We start from the raw sequence: 18,783 nt of genomic DNA on the forward strand, positions 1-18,783 counted from the left end.
CATCATCAGTATCCCTGATGATGCCACAGCACAACTGGCTGCTGAGCTCTGTGCCTTTATCCTCACACACAACTATTTCAAATTTGATGACAATATATATCTCCAGATCAGTAGCACCGCTATGGGCACCTGCATAGCCCTACAATATGCCAATATTTTTATGGCCGACCTGGAACAACGCTTCCTCAGCTCTCGTCCACTCATGCCCCTTCTCTACCTATGCTATATTGATGACATCTTCATCATCTGGACCCATGGGAAAGAGACTCTGGAAAAATTCCACCACGATTTCAACAGCTTCCGCCCCACCATCAACCTCAGCCTGGACCAATCTAAATGGGAGGTCCACTTCCTAGACACCACGGTGCAAATAAGTGATGGTCACATTAACACCACCCTATACCGAAAACCTACTGACCGCTATGCCTACCTTCATGCCTCCAGCTTCCATCCCGGGCACATCACACGATCCATTGTCTACAGCCAAGCACTGAGGTACAACAGCATCTGCTCTAACCCCCAGACAGAGACCAAGACCTACAAAATCTCCACCAAGCACTCTCAAAACTACAATACCTGCACGAGGAAATAAGGAAACAGATCAACATAGCCAAATGTGTACCCAGAAGCCTCCTACTGCAAGACAAACCCAAGAAAGAAACCAACAGGATTCCACTGGCCATCACATACAGTTCCCAGCTAAAACGCCTCCAACGCATCATCAGGGATCTACAACCCATCCTGGACAATGATCCCACACTTTCACAGGCCTTGGCTGGCAGGCCAGTCCTCGCCCACAGACAACCTGCCAACCTGAAACACATTCTCACCAGTAACTGCACACCGCACCATAGTAACTCTAGCTCAGAAACCAATTCATGCAACAAACCTCGATGCCAACTCTGCCCACATATCTACACCAGCGACACCATCACAGGACCTAACCAGATCTGCCACACCATTGCCGGTTCATTCACCTGCACATCCACCAATGTAATATAAGCCATCATATGCCAGCAATGCCCCTTTGCTATGTACATCGGCCAAACTGGACAGTCTCTACGGAAAAGGATAAATGGACACAAATCAGATATTAGGAATGGCAATATACAAAAACCTGTAGAAAAACACTTCAACCTCCCTGGCCACACTATAGCAGATCTTAAGGTGGCCATCCTGCAGCAAAAAACCTTCAAGGCCAGACTTCAAAGAGAAACTGATGAGCTTCAGTTCATCTGCAGATTTGACACCATCCGCTCAGGATTAAACAAAGACTGTGAATGGCTTGCCAACTACAAAACCAGTTTCTCCTCGGTTTTCACACCTCAACTGCTAGAACAGGGCCTCATCCTCCCTGATTGAACTAATCGTGTTATCTGTAGCTTGCTTGCATATATATATCTGCCCCTGGAAATTTCCACTACATGCATCTGACGAAGTGGGTATTCACCCACGAAAGCTCATGGTCCAAAACGTCTGTTAGTCTATAAGGTGCCACAGGATTCTTTGCTGCTTTTATAATAATTCAAGAAGATTTCCAGCATGTGAAAGTACATTACATGTCTGTGTTGCTGCCATATTGGTAAAACCTACAGTGATTTATTGAATAAATGCTGGCCAAGCAAACAAATACTGCAGAAGGGCTGTAGAACTTAAAATCTCAATTTATCTGTGATTTAAGAAGGGAATGGGGGAGAGAGGAAGGAAGACTGTTGAGACTGGTTCTTCCCTTGTTGTGTTTTATCGCTTTTTGTTGCAGACAGATTGCACCCTTCAATCTTTTCCTCACCTGTTTACTATTTTGAGTAAAATCCTGAGCCCCGTCTAAAGCGTTTAAATAAAATTTTGTGCAGGGTGCCTATTTGGAGGTTGCATGACTGGAACTGTACACCCACGCAGCTACAGTGTGCAGGACACCTGTATAATTTTCTCATGACTGCTACTTCAGTGTCTGGAGCGTAATAATATGGTTGTTTCCTCTTGTAAAGTGTCCTGGTTTTACTGACAATCTCGGCTTTCCATGTGGAGTCCCAGTTCCTAATAATTTCTTTTGTCTCACCTGAAATACCCTGGTTTTTCACTTCACAGGGTTTAAAGAAAACAGAAAAAAACTGTTTAAGGTAAATTGTTGTATTGAATAGAATTTACTCAATGTTTTCCAGAACTAAGAGTTCAGGGGAACAAGAATTCAGTGTGATGAATAATGTTTGAAGAGAAGAGAGACAATGAGTGTAGATCCTGTCAGAGTCGATCTTTTGTTGAACGATGCTTTGTTCAGTGTTTCCTGATAACAGCATCTGAATGAGTTTTTCACTTCAAAAAGAAAATCATCCCCCCGAGAAATAAGGATTTGTCTCAGCTAAGTCGGAAGCTGGTAGCAGTGATGCCAATACACATTAAAAGAAACTACTCTTCTCTTTCATGTGGCTACTTCTCAGTCCTAAGCATGTTGCCACAAAAGTGTCCCTGTTTATACAGTAGTTTAAAAAACATGGTTGCCTTACCCTGTGCTTACACTTCCCAGGAGTGCTTTGGCCAGTGGATCTATGAAACTTCAAATCCACCAACTACAGTTTTGTCCCTCTCCCAGTCTCCTTTCTGCTAATAGCAGAATCTCTCTTACTGGTACTTTGCACTCTTGTTCTGGAGGCTTTCTGTAGTGTAGAAGACTTCTTCTTCCTCAAAGTCCCCGCTAAATTCTAGGGCTGAGTGGCTCCAGCTTCTCTTGAGTTTCTGTTGAGTTTCAAATTACAGGATAACTTAATGGGCTAAATTTATTGCTGTCCTTGAGTACAAGCAAGTCTATTGAAATCAGCTGAGTTGTGCCAGTTCATACCAGAGGTGAATTCAGTCCAATAAACACAATGCTGAGTAGAGTCCTTGTGATGTGTTGGTCTTTTTCACTGAATCAGCAGTTTATTAATTTCCTGAATTAACTGCAATTATGAAATGTAGAGACACTTTTCATGACTCTAATCCTGAGGTTGAAGAAATAGTCATTTGGCACTGGCTGTGAATAAACAGATGTAAGCAGTGTAAAAGCAAATGACCAGCAAACTTTCTTAGCAACTGATTTACCGGTGAGGGTGTTTATATCTTTGCCTGCAAATCCAAGGAGGAATTGGAATAGTGATCTGGCTCTTGGGTAGCTGCTGGTTTACAGGCTCTCCTCAGATTTAACTATTGTGGGTTTTGGGTTTTTTTGTCACTGCATTTAAGCTACTTATGAAACAAATGGCTGAGAAAAAATTCAGATATCACTGATTTTGGGAACCAAAAAGGCATTTATATGCTTATAGAGCTGATTTTGTTTTCATCTAATTCATAGAATATCAGGGTTGGAAGGGACCTCAGGAGGTCATCTAGTCCAACCCCCTGCTCAAAGCAGGACCAAACCCCAGACAGCTTTTTGCCCCACATCCCTAAATGGCCCCCTCAAGGATTGAGTTCACAACCCTGGGTTTAGCAGAACAATGCTCAAGCCACTAAGCTAGGGTTCTTCTCTCTCAGGTTCACAGATATAGTCACCCTAGGGCCCATAGGAATCTTCTATATCTGTCCCCAAATGCCTGGGAGGAGGGAATGGGCGGGAGCTCACAGATTGATTGGTGGGGACCAAATTCTGGATTTTTATCAGCCCTTTTACACCAGTCTAACTGGAGTAAGGGCTGTCATGGTGTTTGGCTTTGTTGCATGTAATTTTACAAGCTTTATCCACAGTGCTCACACACTAAGAAAGTCTTGTCATGTGGTTTATTTTGGGAGGAAAAGCGTTCCTCCCTAATTTAATCTTTCCTACTAGAGTCAATTCTTAGGTTAGGTTAGAGATGCTCCCCAAGAATCAGGCACTATCATTTTAGTAGAGCTTGCTTACAGAGATGCTTGCCTGCATGTTGTGACCACCTCTGTTCAAGGAATGGTGTATACATTGTGGATGAAACAAGTTACACTAAGAAAATAGCCATTATCTGTCATTGATTTCTCTTCTAATGAAAAACCAGACTGCAAGACTCTGAAATCTGTGATCACTGAGTAGCGGGGTGATTGGTGGCCTTTTCTGGCTGAGTTTAGGGCCTTATGAATAGTAATACCCTAGAACTTCTCAGATTTGAGTCATGGACCATTCTGGTCCTAGGCCACCTCTTGGATCCTGGAGTTGAAAAGGTAATACAGAACCGCATTTGCAGCTCTTGCTCATGCTCTCTCTCAGTCTCTCTACTTCAGTTCAGCCCCAGACTTAGCTTCTCTGAAACAGAGACTCAAGTTTTGGGGGATGGAATTCTATTCCTTCTTTCAGGCAGGCTGTGGGAGAGAATTATCTTTGTACTCTCTGCTCACAAGAGAGACAATGCCTTGGTGTCCTTCCTACAGCTCAGGCCTGCAGCAATGCATGCTCACCTCCAACTGGCTCTTTCTCTTCTGGACCCAAAGTGAGCAGGGATTATAGGGCATGGCTGGGAGAAGACTCTGGCACCTCCAGGGCATCCAGGATACTGAAGGAATCAACCTTAAAGATATCCTGCTGAGTCCAGGCCATGGCCAACTTTCCCCTCCACTTTCCCCCCCTCACACATACACTACTGGCAGCTCTGAAGCTACACACTACTGGCAGAACTGAACCCGAGATGATTGGATAATGCCTTTTCTATACATCAAAGGAACATGTATTACCTGTAAAGTATATATCCCATTAATGTAGAGCTGCCAAGTTTTCCCAAGGACAATTCTTGAAATAAGTCAGGATCTAGGACCCTAGATGCTGGTCCTTGAGGACCTATCAGATCCTTTAGGGTCTGAAGATCAGGGGAGAGATGCACATCTGTACCAGATCTTTAGGTTGTGGTGTATTATTCCGAAGAGGAGAAACAGCAGGGGGATGGGAAAGCGTACCCATGACCTCTTCTTCAATACCCTGGAGCCAGGTGAAGAAACTCTCCTGTTGTGAGTGGAGGCAACTTGGGGAACTATTTGAGAAGCAGCACTTCTGGCTCCTCTTCTCCATGCTCACTGAAAGCAGCCTTAGAAATAATGGGAGAAATGTGGGAAGGCAGGAGCCCAGCAAGCCAGGTCCAACCCTGGCTCTGAACACTGAGGTCCCCATTCCTCTCTGTCTGACTGAGAGCTTTCAGCTGCCCCACTGTATTCTGGTAGCTCTTTGCTCTGTTTCTCTGAGAGGAGGCAGGGTCTGTGAGGTTTCCCTATTGCTAGAGTCCTATGCGGATACAAGATTTGTATCCATGTCTGATCTGCAATCCGCAACATGGTCCGTGGTTATTGGCATCCATATATATAAAGAAAATGTTTACAGGGCTCTACCTATTCCCCCTCTCTGAGCTTTCCCTCCTCAGTGGGAAGGAGAAGTACCCACTTGGTACCCACAACATAATGTCATTTAATGTGGCCACCTCCTTCTCGGAGACGGTCTGCCCAACTAGATTGCCACTTAGGAATCAGGTGCGTGAGAATATTAGAGAAGCACGGAGCTCAGTACATCCTCTGACATCCATATGCCTGGATGAATTCTTCATAGGCCAACTGAACGCCAGCCAGCTGGTGAAGATATTTGGGCCACAGTCCCATAAAAATTGTCCTTGGCTTCCAGCTTCATTCCCATCACCCAGGGAATCACAGCAGCCAAACTATGAATTTGGGTTCCCTGCAGATTAGGTATGTCAAATATATTAATCTGTCTTTATTAATCTTGCCAGTGCTTCCATTTCTGGTTGCTTAGCTGAATATCTGAGAGGACTGGACAGGGCTTCCTCACCCTTTCAGCCATGTGAGGCAGGTGACTTCCCACAACCATTTCCCAGGAACCTTTAAGAAGGCCTGCTACTTCAGAGAGGAGAACAGAATAGTACCAAAAGGTAGAAGTAGTTGTGACCCCAGCTGAGGATCAATGGAACTTAGGAGTCTAAATAGATCTCTGGATCTGGGGCATTAAGGTTGAATGGAGAAGAGTTGGGCAGCCATGTAAATACACACAGCCATCTACAGGAGGACACTCTTCTCCCTCAAGATATAAATTGGCCTCTTCAGCAGCAGAGCATAGTCATGTTGCAGAGTACCTCTGACCTCAGCCCAGTGGACAACAGTATGCCCAGCACTGGGCCCATATAAAACAGGAAACATTTGCTATCCTCCAGGAAGAGTGCTGGGCACCATTAATAAAGGAAGAATAGAGTAAGTTTAATGACAACAAATCCATAGGTCAGAAGAAGACATCTAAAGGCTATTCAGCCATGCAAAGTAATCTATGATGATCTTTGGCCAAAATGACCACATTGCAACTGAAAACTAATATCCACTGTGTTCTTTCAGCCAATATGTAGTAATAAATAGGGTGACCATATTTCTCAAACTGAAAACGTCCTACCCGTACCCCAAGCTAGTCTGAGTCCCCCTGCCCCTTCCCATGGAGGGTTAGCATTGCTGCTCGCCCAAGCCCCCCCAGCCCGCACAGGGCTGCCCAAGCTGCTTGGCATCGTTGCTCATCTGAGCCCTACTGTGCGGGGCTGACATTGTCACCCTCCCTGAATGTTCCTCTGCACCCCACTGGGGGGCGTGCCCCACTCTTTTGGCAACAGTGGGCATTTGTCCCATTTGATTTTAGCAACTGATCATCAGATGGCAAGAGCAAATGGGATAAATGTTAGTTTTGCCAAAAGAATTGGGCCATCTGGGATAGGGCTTGAAAAGGGGACTGTCTCAGGACATATGGTCACCTTACTAATGAATGCTGCAGTCAGCTTATTGATGCAGGATGGGCTTTTCAAAAATGCCTATTGTTTTTTGAACACTTATACTGCTAAATTACTTAGGCGCTTTTGAATGCCCCACCTATAACATGTTAAATACAGGCAATATTTATTGACTTCAGTTTGACTCCTATCCCGTGCTCTAGGCTGGCAAACGCACCTTTAACAATAACAGTTAAATCTCAGCAGCGTTTAAATGATCAGTTCAGCAGGAGTTCAGCCAGACAGTTACAAAAATCCTTCTGGCCCCTTCATTGTTGTGGGAAGCATACCTTGCTCTTTCTTCAAAAGCTCTCCCAAACAGGGGTCTTTTGCTGTCACCAGATTCAGATCGCTTTTGGGAGGCAATGTGCTCCAGGGTCGAGGGCCCTCATGGAGAACACCCTGCCAGCTATGCCATCTCTTCTGTAATTCTGGATATCTGCATTAAGCATCTCTGCTGACCACAGCCGTGGAGCGAGAGATTATATTTAGTTCTTTCCTTTTCTTTGCATATGTTCCATTCCCATTTCTAAAGTTCTATCTTTTTTTTTATTTTTTTATTTTTTTTTAACTGATGCTCTAGACAGAGGATGAGGCATTTGATCAGAATCAAGAGTCAGTGATGATGATGAATAATTGGCCTACTTAGTTTCAAAGCTGGAATCCCAAAATAAAGCCCATAAGCCCATTATGTTGTCTATGACTGAAATATCTCACTTTAGAAAGAGCTATTAATGTCTCATCCAAGTTTGTTTGAAAAACTGTTTTTAAATAAAATACCTTCTGCTCCAATGGATTTTCTTTAAAGCTGATGTATTAAATCTTTTTTACCTTTTTAGCTTTAGAAAACCAGAAACGGATATAAGAGCTAATACAAACAGCTCCTGGCTCTAACAAATGATCCTCATCTAATGGGTTAAGAGTATCACAAATTAACCATGGAAATTTCAGATTGAAAGTCAAATTAGTGAGCCAAAAAAGACTCTCCTGGAGGTTGTTCCAAGCAATAATGAAGCTTGTAGAATGCCTTTCATCCCAGGTTTACAGAACACTTCAAAAACATTAATTAGTTATGATCTCATTCACCTCCAACACCCGAGGAGCAGAACAAAAGAGGGGGAAAACCAGAAGCTGTTATTGAAAGAAGTTAGCAAAAAATATACTCCTTTCTCCCTTGAAGGAGGTAGGTGATCTTTACTTCTGCACATGGCTTTACTGAGACTGATAGTGGAATGCGGTACACCGTTTTGGTCTCCACATTTTGAATGGACATTGAAAAATTGGGGAGGGTGTGGAAAGAGCTACAAAAATGACTGGAGGCTGAAGAAAATGCCTTACAGTGAGAGGCTTTATAGCGCTCAATCTGTCCAGTGTATCAAAAAGAAAAAAAATGTTTGAGAGGTGACTTGGTTACTGTGGCTAAGTAACTTTCTGGGGAAGAGCTCTAGAGTACCAAGAGCTCCCTAAATCTAACAAAGAAAGGCATAACAAGAACCACAGGCTCAAAGTTAAAGCCAGACAAATTCAAGTGAGAAATAAGGCACAAATTTTCAACTGTGATGTTTATTCCAATGGTTAATTCACCAGCCAGGGTAAGGGGTGAATTCTCCATTTCGTGACGTCTTCAGATGAAGATTGGATGCCTATCTGGAACATATGCTTGAGCTGAACACAAGTTATTGGGCTCAATACAGGGGTAATGGATGAAATTTAAGGGCTTGTGATATATGAGGTCAGACAAGATGATCTAATGGTCCGTTCTCACCTTGAACAGTATGAATACTTCAGTTTGTTTACTTTGTGCATTAGACAGTACTTTGTGTACAATTACTTTCACTGTGTCTTCTGCATAGTCAGTTCCTTCCTCCTTGAAAAGACCTTTACAAACATCAACAGGGGAGCAGAAAAACCTTCAGGAAACTGTTCTGAGTTTTCTTTATAAAATAATTGCTTTAGAACATGCAGTATTATTTAAGGAGTGCTTCACCAGAAAATTAATCAGTTTTAAAATATCAAAACTGAGTGTGTCCCATAAACAGGCAGAAGTCAGTCAATGCTGACCTAGAGAATGGAATAGCTTTGACAAATAATGAGGTGCCTTGCCAATTAAACAATCAAGCAAAAGTAGGTAAATATAATCTTGCAAAGAAAACATTCCTGGGGCTATATTGAGCTGCAGAACGGCTAGGAGACAAATTGGTGTATGACATGGTGACAAAGTGAAAGTCAAGAGGCTTGGTATGTGGACAGCCTGTTCCAGAGAGTCAAGAACACACTGGTTGTCAGGAGGAAATGAAATTCACAAGTATGCATTTGTTGCCTCAACTTCTGTGCCAAGGAAGATAATGGAGCAAGTGGTTAAGGAAATCATCTGCAAACACTTGGAAGGTGGTAAGGTGATGGGAATAGCCAGCCTGGATTTGTAAAGAACAAATCATGTCAAACCAATCTGATAGCTTTCTTTGATAGGATAACGAGTCTTGTGGATAACAAGACTTTAGTAAGGCATTTGATACGGTCTCACATGATATTCTTATCAATAAATTTGGCAAATACAACTTGGATGGGGCTACTATAAAGTAGGTGCATAACTGACTGGATAACCGTACTCAGAGAGTAGTTATTAATGGTTCCCAATCCTGCTGGAAAGGTATAACAAGTGGGGTTCCACAGAGGTCTGTTTTGGGACCGGCTCTGTTCAATATCTTCATCAGTGACTTAGATATTGGCATAGAAAGTAAGCTTATTAAGTTTACAGACGATACCAAACTGGGAGGGTGTAGCAGGGTGGACCCCAGCTACTGCTCTGAAGGGGTTAAGAACAGCCCTGGGAAGGGGCTGTGGCTGGAGAAAGCAGCCTTTAGGCTGGGCTGATTGGGGAAGTGGCTGCAGCTGGGGCCACTCCCCAAACTGAGCAACGGGTCCTCATAAGAAGGCCAGAAGAGCTAGAAGCAGTCAGTCTCTCTCTCTAGCTGTAGAGGGAGATGGGCCTGGCTGCCGGGAGCTAGAGACAAAGTACCTGAGGGGAGCAGGGCTGAGGACAGGCTGAGGCCTAGCATTAGGCTAAAAGGTACTGGGGGTTGCAGGGGGCAGCCCAGGGGTAGGCTAGGGCAGCAGGTCCAAACCCCGTTGCCTATGATGAGTGGCTGATACTGCAGTCTGCCCCAGTGAACGGGGGTGAGATGGAGACTGGGCAGTAGCCATATACTGAAGCAAAGTGGGGATAGAGGGTGGGGGGTCCCCTGGGAAAGGGAAACCCTCAGAGAAAGGGGTGACTGCTTGGGGGCAGCACTCCATATAAAAGGGCACCGGGTCTAGGGAGGGACACGGGCCCAGAAGACAGGTGGATCACCAGCCTGCAGAGGGCACTCCGGAGCTGGAACTGAGCTAATTCACAGAAGTAACCAGCAGGGGGCGCCGCAGGGGTGAGTCTGCACGTCTACAGAGTGCAACTGCTTTGGAGGATAGGGTCATAATTCAAAATGATCTGACAAATTGGAGAAATGGTCTGAGGTAAATAGGATGAAGTTTAATAAAGACAAATGCAAAGTGCTCCACTTAGGAAGGAACAATCAGTTTCACACATACAGATTGGGAAGAGACTGTCTAGGAAGGAGTACAGCGGAAGGGGATCTAGGGGTTATAGTGGACCACAAGCTAAATATGAGTCAACAGTGTGATGCTGTGGCAAAAAAAAGCAAACACAATTCTGGGATGCATGAACAGGTGTGTTGTGAGCAAGACATGAGAAGTCATTCTTCCACTCTACTCTGCGCTGGTTAGGCCTCAACTGAAGTTTTGTTCCAGTTCTGGGCACCGCACATCAAGAAAGATGTGGAGAAATTGGAGAGGGTCCAGAGAATAGCAACAAGAATGATTAAAGGTCTTGAGAACATGATCTATGGAAGGAAGGCTGAAAGAATTGGGTTTATTTAGTTTGGAAAAGAGAAGACTGAGAGGGGACCTGATAGCAGTTTTCAGGTATCTAAAAGGGTGTCATAAGGAGGAGGGAGAAAACTTGTTCATCTTAGCCCCTAAGGATAGAACAAGAAGCAATGGGCTTAATCTGCAGCAAGGGAGGTTTAGGTTGGACATTAGGAAAAAGTTCCTAACTGTCAGGGTGGTTAAACACTGGAATAAATTGCCTTGGGAGGTTGTGGAATCTCCATCTCTGGAGATATTAAGAGTAGGTTAGATAAATGTCTATCAGGGATGGTCTAGACAGTATTTGGTCCTGCCATGAGGGCAGGGGACTGGACTCGATGACCTCTCGAGTTCCCTTCCAGTCCTAGAATCTATAAATCTTAGCGCACACGTGTCGTCTGCTGCAGTTGTAGCATTTGATACTCCTCGTGATGCTGGTTTAAACCTCAACACTGATGGGTGGTATAACTTGAAGGAAAAGACAATTTAAATGTAATAAGGATGAGAAATATTAGGAAACTTGCTAGAGTGTGGGATTTCTTTCAAGCCACGTGTGATTAGGCAGTGATCTGTCCTCATCTGCTGATGGCCCAGACACTACTCAGGCCCATTTAATGTTCAGTCTGTAATTTTTCCACCCCCTCCTACCAACATTAGTGCAGTGCAGAATCACAGTTTTTAATCTCTACATTTTTGAGTCCAGCTGCACCAAGGTCATAGGAGGAAAAGAGATCGGCCAGTTTTGAGAGTGCTTCAGTCTGAACTCACCAAGCTCCGCCCTTCCCCCACCCATTTTGTAACATTTCCTTCTGGACTTTTATCAGGCTAGCCAGCTGAGGGCTAATTCATTCCTTACCTCCCCCCATCTTCCCTTCTGATTAGCTAATGGCTCAATCAGCCATCACTGGGGAACTAACTGCAGCTATAGGGATCAGAGTGCTGACCAACCTGTCAAGCCACAGCACTCTGTCACACCAAGGTATGATGATGTCACTGTTTGTTTAAATATTTAACTTCAGTTGGATCACTAAAGCAGAAACAATCTTGTGTGAAAAAAGTTTTGAATTTGAGATTGTCATCAGTATGCGATAGCACTAACATTTAGATATTAGCAGGTATTGCAAGCATTAGCTAGTCCAGTTATACCTTGGTCCTATCATCATTCCCCAAAACAGCACTCTTAAGAAGATTGTTCTTCCAGAGTTGATGCTGCAAGGATAGCAAACACTAACTATTGCAATAAAAAAAAATTCTTCTACTAATGGTCTTGGGTCCTGACCCTGCTAGGTACGGAGCACCTCCTGTGAGAGTCCTCTACATTTGCAAACCAGTGTTACGTGTAGTTCAGCTCAGGATCCCATTTTCAAACCCAATACTTTTTCAGGGCTCAGAAATTTTCTGTTTTGGCCCATCTCTGATAGAAGAGAGAGGCAAAATCAGGCAGTGGGTGAAGGTTGACAAATTTTGTTGGGTTTTCATTTAGGAAACTGGCCTGGTGTGCTAAAGTGTCCTACCATGGAGGACGGAATAAGGCTGACCTCCCCAGAAACCTTTTGCAAAGCCTTTGGGAGTACATCCAGGAGAGCTTTATGGAGATGTCCCTGGAGGATTTCTGCTCCATCCCCATACATGTTAACAGACTTTTCCAGTAGCTGTACTGGCCATGAATGCCAGGGCAAATTAATCATTAAACACTCTTGCTTTTAAACCATGTCTAATATTTGCAAAGGTACACTCATTAGAGGTCCCTTCTCTGCCTGGCGGGTCCGGGAGACAGCCTTGGGTGGATTTTGGGGGGGTGCTAACTCCAGGTCCAGGGCGAGAAACAGTTCCTGGCTGTCAGGGAAAACAGTTTCTCTGCTTGCTTGCTGTGAGCTATCGTCAACCTCCTCCTCATCATCTTCCTCATCCCCCAAACCCACATCCTTGTTGTGTGCTACTCCATTGATGGAGTCAAAGCACAGGGGTGGGCTAGTTGTAGGGGCACCTCCTAGAATAGCATGCAGCTCACCATAGAAGCGGCATGCCTGGGGCTCTGACCCTGATTATTTGGTAGGCTTGCCTCAGCTCCTTAAGTTTCACGTGGCACTGCTGCGGGTCTCTGTTATAGCCTGTCTTTCATGCCCTTGGAGATTTTTCAAATGTTTGGGCATTTTGTCTTTTGAACGGAGTTCTGATTGCACAGATTTGTCTCCCCTCAGTCCATGCTGGGGCTCTTTTGCGATTCTGGGACTCCATCATGGTCACCTCTGCTGATGAGATCTGCACTCACCTGCAGATTGCTACGCTGGCCAAACAGGAAATGAGATTCAAAAGTTCGCGGGCCTTTTCCTGTCTACCTGGCCAGTGCATCTGAGTTGAGAGCGCTGTCCAGAGTGATCACAATGGAGCACTCTGGGATAGCTTCCAGAGGCGAATACCATCAAATTGCAACCATACTACCCCACACTACCCCAAATTTGACCCAGCAAGGTTGATTTCAGCGCTAATCCCCTCGTCAGGGGTGGAGTACAGAAATCAATTAAGAGCCCTTTAAGTTAAAAAAAAAAAAGGCTTGATTGTGTGGACAGGTGCAGGATTAAATCGATATAATGCTGCTAAATTCGACATAAACTCATAGTGTAGACGAGGGCTGAGAGTGCCTTGTCTTCAGCTCTCATTCTTCATTCTGGGTTTGAGATTGTTCGATACTAGAATATAGTTTGCAAAGGTGTTTTTACTTGTCTCATGCAATGTGAGGAAAGTTCTTGCCAGTTTGCATCGGTGTTCATTTTAACTTGCTGAACATAAATTGTCTCTAACCGGTCCGCAAACACTGTGATTTATGTCTGGGATCAAAATGAATGGCAGTATAAGAAATTCTGTGTGTTTCAACAGATTTCAAGTTCAAATAGTTAAACTCCAATAAATAAAATAAACTTTTTAAACTTTCCCCAGCATTCAGTTTGTTATTAAAAAAAATCTCTTTGATTTATTTAGGAATTTGAGTATATTCAGCAAATCTTTAAGTGACTTAATAATCCATAAAGGACTTCTATTTAATGACAACTTTAATGCATAAAAGGCTTTTGAATTAGACCTACATGTCTCAGGGAGAAAAGAACATAGACAGCTTTAGTTAATGTGCTTAGACTACTTTTATAGCTTATCATATGGAAAAAGTGTAAAGATGACTTAAACTCAATGTATGGTCCATTCAATAACAATCAAAAGATCTGAATATAGGAGATGGGAGAGCCACTCTTCCTGTAGAGGCTCATAAAGAGCCAAAGACATTCACAGAATTTATTTTTCATTGATGTTGTCCATCACAGGGCTAAAATGTCAAAGAATGGTGTGCAGAATTGTGCACATCCACTTGCACATATGTACTTAATTTGTACATAAAAATATCACAATTGCATGTGCAAATAGAGTACTTGTGCATCCATGTGGCCAGTTGCATACCGTGGCTTGTCGCACATGGCGGCTGTGTACAAATCCCTGATTTACTGTTTTTAGAATCTGCATGTACATTAGGTACATGCACTCAGTTAGCCTTGCCTGTCTCTGAAAACTTGCCCCATAAAAGTGATGATTATAGATAAGCAAAGTATTTTAGATCAAATAAATAGAAGTGTGGTGAGCTGAAGAGGGAAGTTAATTACACCCAATGATGATTCTAAAGTAGGTGGTGGTTTTTTGAAGGCACGGAGGGGAGGTGCAAGGGTGATCTACCTTTGAAATGAAAGCGTCACTTCTCAGTAGCAAGCTGTTTATAAGGGAGCAGCCAAGGAGAAATAACAATAATCCTCACAGTGTTATATGGTAAAAATTCGTTCTGATATTAACTAATCTTTGTGATACTCCTTCAGCGAAAGAGGTGTGTGTCCCCCCAACACAATTCCATAGAAACCAAGTGTTATAACCTTATTCCCAGATTCTGGACCTTAGCGTCCAAAATTTGGGGGTTAGCATGAAAACCTCCAAGCTTAGTTACCAGCTTGGACCTGGTACTGCTGCCACCACCCAAAAAATTAGAGTGTTTTGGGGCACTCTGGTCCCACTGAAAAACCTTCCCTGGGGACCCAAGACCCAAATCCCTTGAGTCTCACAACAAAGGGAAATAATCCTTTTTCCCCTTCCCCCCTCCAGATGCTCCTGGAGAGATACCCAGACACAAGCTCTGTGAAACTACGCAGAGTGATTCCCCCTCTCCGTTCCCAATCCTGGAACAAAAGCACTTTCCTCTTCACCCAGAGGAAATGCCAAATCAGGCTAGCAATCCAACACACAGCTCTCCCCTTGATTTCTTCCTCCCACCAATTCCCTGGTGAGTACAGACTTAATTTCCCTGAAGTAAAGAAAAACTCCAACAGGTCTTAAAAGAAAACTTTATATAAAAAAGAAAGAAAAAATACAAATGTTCTCTCTGTATTAAGATGATACAACACAGGGTCAATTGCTTAAAAGAATATTGAATAAACAGCCTTATTCAAAAAGAATACAAATCAAAGCATTCCAGCACTTATATTCATGCAAATACCAAAGAAAAGAAACCATATAACTTACTATCTGATCTCTTTGTCCTTACTCTTAGAAACAGAAGACTAGAAAGTAGAAAGTACTTCTCCAAAGCTCAGAGAAGCAGGCAGGCAGACAAAAGACTCAGAGACACACATCCCTCCACCCAAGGTTGAAAAAATCCGGTTTCCTGATTGGTTCTCTGGTCAGGTGTTTCAGGTGAAAGAGACATTAACCCTTAGCTATCTGTTTATGACACGCCCCCCAAATTGCAGACAGTGGGAAAGCTCACTGGCGGCAATTTTCTTCTAGAACTTGAAAATAAACAGATTAATACAACACATGCACCTTTACATATACTACTAAGTATATAACTAACAGACTTTTACATGTTAAGAACACTTTTTAACTACTGGATTCTGGGAAACTCTCACGGGAGAGTGCATCAGCAACTTTGTTAGAAGCTCCTGTGATGTGTTGAATGTCAAAATTAAAATCTTGGAGAGCTAAACTCCAACGAAGAAGTTTCTTGTTGTTCCCCTTGGCAGTATGAAGCCACTTGAGTGCAGCATGGTCAGTTTGTAGTTGGAACCGCCGTCCCCAAACATATGGGCGTAGCTTTTCCAGGGCGTACACAATGGCATAGCATTCCTTTTCACTGACTGACCAGTGACTTTCCCTCTCAGACAGTTTCTTGCTGAGAAACACGACAGGATGGAAGTTGTGATCTGTTGCTTCCTGCATGAGCACTGCTCCTATCCCACGCTCAGATGCATCTGTAGTTACTAGGAATGGTTTGTCAAAATCCGGGGCCCTGAGTACAGGGTCAGACATGAGCGTTGCCTTAAGCTGGGTAAAGGCTTTTTGACACTCATTAGTCCACTTAACGGCATTTGGCTGGGTCTTTTTGGTTAGGTCGGTCAATGGGGCAGCGATTTGGCTGTAGTGTGGTACAAATCGCCTGTAGTATCCGGCCAAGCCTAAGAAGGATTGGACCTGTTTCTTTGACCTTGGGACAGGCCACTTTTGGATAGCATCCACCTTGGCCTGTAGGGGGTTTATGGTTCCTCGACCCACCTGGTGCCCCAGGTAAGTTACTCTGTTTTGGCCTATTTGACACTTTTTGGCCTTAACAGTTAGTCCTGCCTGCCTGATGCGCTCAAAGACCTTTTCCAGGTGTAGTAGGTGTTCGGGCCAGGAGTCTGAAAAAATGGCCACATCATCGAGGTAGGCAACTGCGAATTCTCCCAGTCCAGCTAGTAGACCATCTACCAGCCTCTGGAAGGTGGCGGGTGCATTTCGAAGGCCGAAAGGAAGGACATTGAATTCATACACCCCCGCATGGGTGACGAATGCTGACCTCTCCTTGGCAGGTTCATCTAGCGGTACTTGCCAGTACCCCTTGGTTAAGTCTATTGTAGAGATGAACTGGGCACGTCCCAACTTTTCCAATAGCTCATCGGTACGTGGCATTGGATAGTTGTCCGGACGAGTTACAGCATTTAGCTTACGGTAGTCCACGCAAAAGCGTATTTCCCCATCTGGTTTGGGTACCAGAACCACTGGAGATGCCCATGCACTGGTAGATGGGCGGATTATACCCATTTGTAGCATGTTTTGGATCTCCCGTTTTATAGCAGCTTGGGCATGAGGAGACACCCGGTAGGGTGGGGTTCTGATTGGGTGAGCATTACCTGTATCAATGGAGTGGTATGCCCGTTCAGTCCGTCCTGGGGTGGCTGAGAACAATGGGGCGAAGCTAGTGCACAGCTCCTTGATTTGTTGCCGCTGCAGACGTTCCAGGGTGGTTGAGAGGTTCACCTCTTCCACGCCACCGTCTTTTTTCCCGTCGTAGTAGACACCGTCAGGCCACTCAGCATCATCTCCCTGGACTGTAAACTGACAAACCTGTAAGTCTCTGGAATAGAAAGGCTTGAGAGAATTAACATGGTACACTTTAGGCTTTAGTGAGGAATTGGGAAATGCTATGAGGTAGTTTACAGCTCCCAGGCGCTCTTGGACCGTGAATGGCCCTTCCCATGATGCTTCCATCTTATGGGCCTGTTGCGCCTTCAAGACCATAACCTGGTCTCCTACCTTGAAGGAACGTTCTCTGGCATGTCTGTCATACCAGGCCTTTTGCTCTTCTTGAGCATCCTTTAGGTTCTCTCTAGCAAGGGCTAAAGAGTGTCGGAGGGTGCTTTGTAGGTTGCTTACAAAGTCCAGAATGTTAGTTCCTGGAGAAGGCGTAAACCCCTCCCATTGCTGCTTCACCAACTGTAATGGCCCCTTAACCTCGTGACCATACACCAGTTCAAATGGTGAAAACCCTAAACTGGGATGTGGTACAGCCCTGTAGGCAAACAGCAACTGCTGCAACACTAGGTCCCAATTATTGGAGAATTCGTTGATGAATTTTCTTATCATGGCCCCCAAAGTTCCATTGAACCTTTCCACCAGGCCATTGGTTTGATGGTGGTACGGGGTGGCAACCAAGTGATTCACCCCATGAGTTTCCCACAGTTTTTCCATGGTCCCTGCCAGGAAATTAGACCCTGAATCTGTAAGGATGTCAGAGGGCCAACCTACCCTGGCAAAGATGTCTGTTAGGGCCAGGCACACAGTGTTAGCCCTGGTGTTGCCTAGAGCTACTGCTTCTGGCCATCGGGTAGCAAAGTCCACTAAAGTCAGTACGTACTGCTTTCCTCTGGGCGTCTTTTTTGGGAAAGGGCCCAGAATATCCACAGCTACTCGCTGAAATGGGACCTCAATTATGGGGAGTGGCTGGAGAGGGGCCTTGACCTGGTCTTGAGGCTTACCCACTCTTTGGCATACCTCACAAGACCGGACATACTTGGCAACATCCTTGCCCATCCCCTCCCAGTGGAAGGACTTCCCCAACCGGTCCTTGGTTCTGTTCACCCCAGCATGGCCACTGGGATGATCATGGGCTAAGCTTAAGAGCTTCTCCCGGTACTTAGTTGGAACCACCAACTGTTTTTGCGGCTGCCATTCTTCCCGGTGTCCACCAGAAAGAATTTCCTTGTATAAAAGTCCTTGGTCTATAACAAACCGGGATCGATTAGAAGAGCTGAGAGGCGGTGGGGTGCTCCGTGCCGCCGCCCACGCTTCCTGAAGGCTGTCATCTGCTTCCTGCTCAGCCTGGAACTGTTCCCTTGAGGCTGGGGTCACCAGTTCTTCCTCAGACTGTGGACTTGGGCTTGGTCCCTCTGGAAGCGATGTAGGTGATGGGGTTGTTTCCGTTGCTGGTGAACCACTCTCCGCTGGTGCACCTGAGGGTATTTCAGGCTCTGGCTGAGCCTTTTGGGTATGGCTGTCTGTTGTTTCTGCCAGTTCTGGCTCGCTGGCGCCCACTGGCGTTGAGTTTGAAGATGTGGTTGCACTTGCTGGTGCTGGTTGCTGTTCCAGTTCCGGGCCTGGTACTGGAGATGCTGTGGCTGTTTCAGTGGTAGGCATGGAATCCGGGTCCACTACCTCTGTCTGGGTCTCTGGTAACACAGACGGGGCGTCTGTGGACGGCTCAGGAACAGGAATGGGTCTGGAAGCTTGCCTGGTTTGGCTACGGGTAACCATTCCCACTCTTTTGGCCCGCCTC

At 44.9% G+C, this 18,783-nt stretch overlaps 1 long non-coding RNA gene across 1 annotated transcript; it reads right to left on the minus strand.

The window, feature by feature from the left end:
* Positions 1–3,389: 3,389 nt before the first annotated feature.
* LOC115649516 lies at positions 3,390–17,433 on the minus strand. The gene is made up of 3 exons (XR_003999845.1): positions 17,422–17,433; positions 9,186–9,189; positions 3,390–3,490 (listed from the first exon to the last, which is right to left on the minus strand). It is a non-coding gene; the product is annotated as an uncharacterized LOC115649516 (long non-coding RNA).
* Between the last annotated feature and the right edge of the window lie 1,350 nt (positions 17,434–18,783).

The sequence above is a fragment of the Gopherus evgoodei genome, chromosome 3, assembly GCF_007399415.2.
Source record: "Gopherus evgoodei ecotype Sinaloan lineage chromosome 3, rGopEvg1_v1.p, whole genome shotgun sequence".
Lineage (NCBI taxonomy): Eukaryota > Metazoa > Chordata > Testudines > Testudinidae > Gopherus > Gopherus evgoodei.